Here is an 8,975-nt window from a genome sequence, read left to right as displayed (position 1 = left end):
GCTGCTCGGACAGTCACCTGAGGTTTTTCCGCAATGTTGGGGCATCATCTTCAGCCTATAGGCTTGGCGTATCTGACAGACTCATTTGTGAAGTAGGATGTACACAAGGCATGTAGTTTGACCTCACATTGGGTGAGAGTAGTCCATATCCCAGAAACACCTGAAATCCACCAGTGTCCTGTCACCATTCGGATTTTTTTTTTTCGAGACAGGGTTTCTCTGTAGTTTTGCGCCTTTCCTGGAACTCACTTTGTAGACCAGGCTGGCCTCGAACTCATAGAGATCCGCCTGCCTCTGCCTCCCCAGTGCTGGGATTAAAGGCGTGCGCCACCACCGGCCGGCCCTACGATTCGGATTTTAAGTTCTGGAAATTGTTGGTGTTTTTTTGAATTCAGCTGTCCATTCTTCTTGGCTTGTGGTGGCTTCATCTTTTTTATTAAATGCCAGTCTACCATTGAGATGTTAGACTCTGTCAGCTTAGTTACTCTTTCAAGAATAACTGTTTCAGCTATTGTTCCACTGCACACCAAAAGCCATCAGTCCACTGTCTATTCAGCTGCCTTTGAAGAAAGGGGCACTGTACATTTTCTGGATTGTAAAGTCACTTCAGCATTGGTACCATATTGTCTTGGCCTCAGATGGTATCATTTTGTCTTGGCCTTAGGGGAAGCCTGTTACTAAAGCCACAACCACATTTATCTTGGCAAGAATTGGTAGTCCTGTGCTTCTTGTCCTGTCTGTCTATTTTTTCCTGTTTGTCAGCAGTCAGTGCTAGGACACTGTGTTGTCTAGTGGCTGACTTTTGACACAGTGAAAGTTAACTCCATATGCAGTTTCTTCATTGCCCATATTCTCTGAAGTAGATCGGTGCTGCCAGGAGCTAACATGTCTCATAGTCATAAAAAAATTCTAAGTTATTAAAACATTTTAAATGCCATATTCTGTAGATCTCTGAAGGGTTTGAAGATGACCTATCTATCTAAAATATATCTGCTGGACCTTAAAAACATACCAAATATGACTACAAGTTTGATTGTAATGTCTAACTACTAACTTTCATTTCTTTCTAACCTAATAGTTGGTAATAATAACATTCAAGGATTAGCAAATTGTATTATATTGTTAAATGAACTGTATAAGTACAATATCTTGAATAAGATTAGACATATACATATAGCATTTTCTAACAATGTCAATACCAATATATATAATTTGTATACAATATACAAAAATCCCAATGTGAAGTATTTAAAACTAGTAATTGTCTTTTAAAAGTAGATTCAATAATCTATCTTTTTATCTATATCATATCTGTATCTTCTCTTTACTTTTCAGAGTACATTCAATAATCTACCCTCTATTCTATCATTTCTATATATCCTTTTTTTAAAACAAGAACCTTAAATCTAATCTCCTTTGCTTAGTCCTTTTCCTAACAACTAACAGCAACTTGTAATCAACCCTTCTAAACAATGAAATTTATCCCAGACCCAAAACCCATTAAAAGACCAAAAATCACCTGCCCCACAGCACCACTTTGGGAATGTGGGTGTCCTGTTCTTAAAATTGCTTCCTGTTTTCTGGGGGTGAAGGCACCTTTAATGAATCCTGAAAAGAAAATTTAGGAGTTAATTGTCAAGTCCTGGGAGAGGTAGCTGTATCATTTGTTGTCCAGTCTCTGGATAATGAGAAAATACAGGGTTTGTTCCAAGTCTTTGCTTGAGTTGTCTGTGAATCTGGATAATATGAGCTAGTCATCTCGAAATTGTCCTGAGCAGTTTGTAGTCCAAAGCCAACCTTTTTGTGGTGTTAATCAGTTTAATGGCTTTACCATAGTGCATGTGGAATCAACTTTGTGGAGTCAAGTCATCCCTTTGAAGATTTCAAAGTTGCTGTTAGGCGTGGTCATGGTTCTCTGCTGATTTTTTCCCTCCTTTGTGGTTTGGAGCAATCACAGTCTGATAAATGTCTGTCTCTCAGAACCATGAATGTTCCTCCCTAGAAGAGAAAATCTTCACAGCAATTTCTCCCCACCATTTGTCTTGTCATACTTTTCCAAACTGACATTTGCCAATGCGTTCTTGTAACACAATGGTCCTGGCAATTTTTTCTCTGTACAAGCAGCAGTAAATGCTTTGCTCCAAGTAGCAGCATCACCAAAGTTGCCAACATAATGAGAAGGAGCCAGCAACTCGGAGCAGCAGCTGCTGCCTCCATGGTCCCACTGCCACAATTTGTGGCTAGGCCTAGGCCAAAGCTTCTCCTTAGCAAGCCTCTTTCTGTCATATAAAAATGTTCTATTCCTTTACATTTGGCATTAGAAAGTTGAAAACAAATATAGAGGCAACTTAACCTGAGAATTTGTCTTTCATCTGATTCCCAATATTATTTGTTACCAAGGGCTGTTGTAGAAATTTCCAATAACTAGTGGTCTGACACAGGAAGTTCTAACCTCTCACAATCTTAAATGTCAGAACTCTAGAATGAGCTTCAGTCAGTCATCTTCAGGCTGTGTAGTGTTGTGGATCCTTCCAGAGGCTTTAGAGGAGACACTACCCCTGACATCTTCTAGGTTTCATGAACTGAAGCTCTTGTTGTCTGTGACTATATCAGTACACCACTGTGCTCTGTGTTGACACAGGCTCATCCCCTTGTGTCTGTGTTTAATCTCATAATGAGACACTTTTTTGTTTCATTTGAGGCCCCTGTAATCAATGTAGGGAAATCACTCCCCATAAATGTCTGTAGTTTACATCTTCAAAGCCCCCTTTCTTATCTAAGGTATTTTTATAACTTCCAGGGAATATGATCATGATGCCAAAGGATAATACTCAGGGTAATCAACCACTGAAGGAACATGCCTTTTCTCCCCTTCCATCTCCTGCTTCCACAGCTACACATATTACAAGCTTTCTATGTTTATACTTTACAAATAATGTTGAACTGAGAGGGAATGTGTAGGAATTGTAAGGATTTACATAAAGACTTGCTCTGTCAGCATTCTCTTGCAGAGGGAATAACACAGCCAGCAGTGGCCCAAACCACCTGTAGAGAAGCTCAGTCTATAGAGGAGTAATGGCCTAGTCTCTGCAACTTTTCATTTTCCAGTATTCAGCAGGCTTCAAGATGGCTATTTTATTTTGTAATTTTATTATTTACTTGTCAAAGGAATGCTAAATACTTAATATATTACTTTATTTCATTTTTAAGGTTTGTTTTTATGCACATGGGTGATGTTCTGTCTAGAGACAGAGAGCTATGTGAGCTATGCACTCTAGAGAAGCTATATTTTCTATAATATGAAATCATGCATTTTCATGAACATAAGGGTACAGTAATCAACTGATAGCTGTCATCTAGACTCCGATTTCCAGCATAAAATCAACCCTTATATGAATATCTCTAGTAGTATGTTTTCCATTATACATCACACCTGATTCTGAGACTCAGGTACCTAATACGTATTAGTGTTCTTCTTAAGGTATCACAGAAAATGTCAATGTCTGCACAACTGGCACTGAGGAAGTGGACTTGAGGGAAAAGTCAGGGTTCTTTTGTTAAACCTCCCAGTGACCTTCAAAGTCTACCTGCATCTAAGAAATGCTGTCAGCAAGTGGAGGTATGAGCAAGAAGAGCCACTGTGTCAGCCAGGCCTCATTTTATGCTTTTTTGAGTGGTTGAATTGTATCAATATGTGAAAATGGATGTTACCGGTACTAACTGCTCAGTTCCAAAAAACTGAATCAGAGGCTGAATTGAATTATAAATGCTTGGTCAATAGCTCAGGCTTGTTACTTGCTAACTTTTACCCTTAAATTAACCCTTATTTCCATTACCTCATGTTTTTACATGTCCTGCTTGTTCAGTGGCTGGCTGGCATCGCTCTTGACTCCCCTAACTCCATCCTCCTTTCCCCCCATCATTATCAGTTTGGTTTTCTGCCTAGCTATCAGCCTGTCAGCATTTTATTAACCAATGAGAGTGATGCATATTAATGGTGTAGAAAAGGATGGTTCCACAGCAACTGTGTAAGGAGTATTGCCAGTAGTAACCACTACATCCTCAGACTTCAGGCTGATGATGGTGAGGGAAACATCTATATCAGTTCTTTTGCTGCTGAACCTGGATGGAACTGCTGATTGCAAATTGAATGTGTTGGGACCTTAGGAGTCTCCCTTTGTTTCTGCAGGTACCAGTATAATGTATTTCTAATCCCTTGACTTACCTGGCAATTGATGATGACTCCATCTCCTAGAGATGCAGACAAGCAGGATAGAGACTGAGTCAACTAGGTATCCATGTGACACCTAAGATTAAGAGATTAAAAACAAATACCCACACAATTAATAATATGACAGGATGTTTCTTAAAGACCAAGCAGCACTGACCACTTATTTCAGGAAATTCACAACATTATCCTCCTTGCTGGGGATCCAGAACTTCAGCAGACCTATACATTGGGCATGTACCCTCATTCACATAATGCATCTAGATTGGGACTTAACTCCTGCACAGCTTGAGAACAGCTTACTGAAAAAGCCATCAGGGTAGAGGGCTCTGCTCTGGGCACATGCAAATCATCAGGGGTGGGGAGGAACTGAGTAACTGCAAAAGTGGTTCATCTCTTTACCCTGTAAAGGATCACTGTCTTCAATTATCCTTATTCTTACCAGCACAGTGTAGATTTCACTGCTGAGAACATGTTACTCTATGGTGATAAAGTACAGCATATCTGGTTTGTAAGTGCAGCCAGCTATTTTGATCTCTTCCGGGTTTAAGATATTTCCTTTTCCACATGTAAAATCTTACAATCTACAAATGAGTTTGCAAATCCATTAGATTTTGTACCGTTTAATATTCCTGAGACTGTGGCAGGTTCCTTCTGGCTGCAGTTCACACATGTCTTTAATGTGAAGCTGAAATACAAAGCTAAGTCCTTGGAAGTTTGGTTTCTAAAGAAGGACAGAATTTGATGTTCCTAGTTCATCATTTATAAGTAATCCATTTCATCCACTTAAAATTTCTTCTATGCCTTTTGCCTTATTATGGGTCTTCTCCCTTCACTCTTCAAACATGTGCTCTGCTGTGCAAGCTTTTGCTTAATCACATGAATCTGTGTCAGGTCACATCCAGGCATCACAGCTGCTGTGAGGTCCTAAGTGCAGCAGCCATGTCGTGTCTAGAGGACAGCTTCTCACAGCACTCCTCCTGCTGCCAGCCATCTGGCTCTTCCATTAATTCAGTCCCCTCCACTGTGATGGATAGATCATATCGTGCACATACTACCATCCCTAGATCTCACTCAGTTCTCAAGCTCTCAATGACTGTCTTGAGGGGAGTATATAAATGAGTAGTTATTGTATGTGGTGTGTTACCTACTAAGTAAAATTTCAATACATTTGTTAAAATCACATTGAAATGTTTTTTATAAAATATTAGCAAAAGAAGTGACTATGTGTCATACGATAAAAGAAATGATCACTTGTTTTATACTTTGTAATATCAAGTTATAAGTATGTATATGTGTTTTAAGTCAGCTCACAGTTCAGGACATTTTCCACCTCTATCCAGTCACAAATCAGAAACCTAGCAGAGGGAACAGGGCTAGGAAAACAGGGAAACAGAAGGCTAAGTAGAGTCTGATATTCTCTGACATATTTAATCATAGAAATAATTAAAAATTGTGTTATTTTTTGCTAATGTACTTAAAGCTTACATTTTTATTTGAATGCTATATTTTCTCTGCATTCATTCCTTTGGACTTTTAGTGAAGTTTACCAAGTAAGCCAAATCTCAAGTTCCCTATGCATTTGCAGAAATTAAAAAAATTGTTATTTATTTATATTGGTGTTTGTAACAGTTACTCATTTGTTCATAACTAGCCACATGCCCTATAGTAATAAATAGGAAAATGTTTGAGCAACACTTTACATTTTGTATTTTGGTGGCACACATTTATTTGCAAACACATATATGCCATTCTCAATTTTCTTTGTGACTACCTCCAATTGTTCTACTGAATTTTCCTTTGTAATTTCCACAAAGCCTGAATTCTCAATAGAAACCTTATCTCCAACTATAAATTTCCATCCTTGCTGCTAAGCAATGGCAGCAATCTGGAACTCAAAGCAACAGTATATTTACAGTGTACTGTATAGAATGAACCAGACTGGATGTTCAACAGTGTGTTACTAAATGGCTTTATATTAAGTGATTCTGTCCCACTTTACACCACTGTATGTTTCTGGGCACATTTGGTAGACGAGGTGTGTCAAGTGAACTTGAATTATGACATTTCTGATCACCATGATTTTACTTGACCCAATATAATAAATAATATCTGTAAATACTGGTAAATAATATGATTGTAAACATGCTTTGTACACATTCCAAACTATGTTTAATGCCTTCTTATTAATATTTCCACATTTCTTCATACCAAGAAGTGGGGTGCATTTTTACATGTTTATGCATGTGTATCTCACTGTATTTGTACAATTATTCATTTTTCTTCCATCAGTCATTGTGAGCAACTCTCCAGACTTTGGCTTTTCATGAGTTCCTCCTCTCCACCCATCCCTTTCCCAAGCACGCTAGGATTTGCACTGATTATTGTCCTTGTAGTTTTTCCTCTAGGCTCTGAGATGGCCTATTTCTCATCTCTCCAACAGAGGGCAATAATACACTTTATAGACAAGTTCACCTTAGTGCTGACACCCTGGTAACACTTTGAATTAATGAGGTTTCCATTAATTAGCATCCACAAATGTCTCCAGGCCTTTGACCCCTTCTGTGAGACTGGCCCAAGAACATTTCATTGACACACTCTCTGAAGCTGGGGACCCTGAAAAGCTTGTCCCAGAATCTCAATCCTGTTTATAACAACCCTGGCTCAGGAGGATCAGAGGCTCAAGATCCTCCTAAAAGCAGCATGAGACAGAGTGGTGGATTCATGAAAGTTGCTACAAAATCAATACATGCTTTCTTCTGTTTCATAAAAGAAGGTTTAATGAGCATGTAGCTTCTGTGCAAATATTGTCCAGTGTCAAATGGTCAACTCTGAAGACATAAACATAAACTGCAAAGTTCAATTTTATGAATATATATATGTATCTACAAATACATATATTCATGCAATAAAAATGAAAAATAAAAAAGCCCACGACTTTGAAAGAGAGGAGAGTGGAGTATTTGGGAGGGTTTTTTGGGGGAGAAATAGGTAGAAATATTGTAATCAAAGTACAGTCTAAAAAATAAAGAGTGAAAAAAAAGAGAAGAAGCTGCATGATCTCTATAAAACCTGTACCTACCTATGAAAGGAGCTATAAGCATATGTATGCTTTCTAGAACTGTACCATGTCTGACAAGCTCTGCCATGGCAGAAAACATAACAAGGTAATTCTACATTTAACATGACAGAAATCAAATTAAGGTAGAACTCATAGACTAGTGGTGTTCTTTGTAGTCCAAAGAGGAGCACATTCCTACAGATAAACCTGTACTGCCTCTCTGAGACACAGGAAGCCCACAGACCTGTATTGAGTCACTTGGCCAGTCCTGTGGCTGTGCCTAGACTTTGTTGATTTGCATGTGTCCAGAGCACAGCCCACTGCCCTGAGGACTTCTTCATAGTCAGGTCACACCCTGTGCTGGAGTCAGCCTCACACAGGTCACAGCACAGACATGAGGGCCCCCACTCAGCTTCTGGGGTTGCTGATGCTCTGGCTTACAGGTAAGGATGTCAGCATTGGAAATTTATTCAGCTGACTGTGGTCTGTGCTTCTTGGTCTCCAAGAAAGTCTTGTTTTAACAGTATTAATTGTGTGGAAACTTGTTTTCGATTTTCTAATCTCAGGTGCCAGATGTGACATCCTGATGACCCAGTCTCCAACCTCCCTGTCTGCATCTCTGGGAGACAGTGTCACCATCACATGCCTGGCAAGTCAGAGCATTAGTCGTTGGTTAGCATGGTATCAGCAGAAACCTGGGAATCCTCCTAAGCTCCTGATCTATCAGGCAAAAAACTTGGCAAATGGGGTCCCATCAAGGTTCAGTGGCACTGGATCTGGCACACAGTTTTCTCTCAAGATCAGCAGCCTGCAGCCAGAAGACGTGGCTGATTATTACTGTCAACAGTATAACAATTACCCTCCCACAGTGATTCAAGTCATGACAAAAACCACCCAGGGAAGCAGAAGTGAGAAGAGCCTAGGCTGCCACAAATGCTCCTTCTGATGTCAGCTGCTGAGAGTGTTTCTGTTTTCTGTCTGCCAAGATTTAAAGTCAATGTTATAATTTTTTATAGAGACCACATAAACTTTTCTTTCCTGGAACTCTGCCCTTTCCCCCAATCTAGCATTGAAATCATGGAAATGGTTTTCATAACTTTCATAAAATTTTAACTTTCCTGTGTTGCAGCTTTGGCAATAACAGACATTTAGGCAGCAGACATGTAAACACAACACCCCCCTCACACACAGCAGGTGCACCAACGTATAGCAAGAAGGAGTTATTAAAAATCATTATCCTATTGAAATTAGAAAATTAGTATCTTAGTATAACATTAAAATCCTGTGGGTACATACTCCAAACAAAGCAATAAGGTCATTACAACCCATTGCTTCATAGAATCCTCTACCATATTCAGAGTACTAGTTAAGTGCACTGGTTTGTCTTCCAGAGGACCCCCAGGTTGTTTTCCAGGACTCACATGACTGATATCAACTGTCTGTAATTCCATTTCCAGTAGAGCAGAGCCTATTTCCTGGGATCTGAGGTCATTGCACTCATATGGTACATAAATACATATGCAGGCAAAACATGAATACACATAAAATAAATTAAGTAATTATTAAATATTTAAAAATCCTAAGGAACTAGTATTCTGACAAACTGATACTGGGAACAGATTATTTTTAGAATCTAGAGTCCATATTTTTCCTGAACATAGGGTCCTCAGATAGCTTGTCAACTTT

General features: G+C 39.1%; 1 pseudogene; it reads left to right on the top strand.

The window, feature by feature from the left end:
• Window positions 1-7,661: 7,661 nt before the first annotated feature.
• On the top strand, window positions 7,662-8,212 carry LOC131906366 (immunoglobulin kappa variable 1-5-like; annotated as a pseudogene).
• Window positions 8,213-8,975: the final 763 nt, after the last annotated feature.

Source organism: Peromyscus eremicus, chromosome 3 (assembly GCF_949786415.1).
Source record: "Peromyscus eremicus chromosome 3, PerEre_H2_v1, whole genome shotgun sequence".
Taxonomy (NCBI): Eukaryota; Metazoa; Chordata; class Mammalia; order Rodentia; family Cricetidae; genus Peromyscus; species Peromyscus eremicus.
This window is presented reverse-complemented; position numbering and strand designations above follow the sequence as displayed.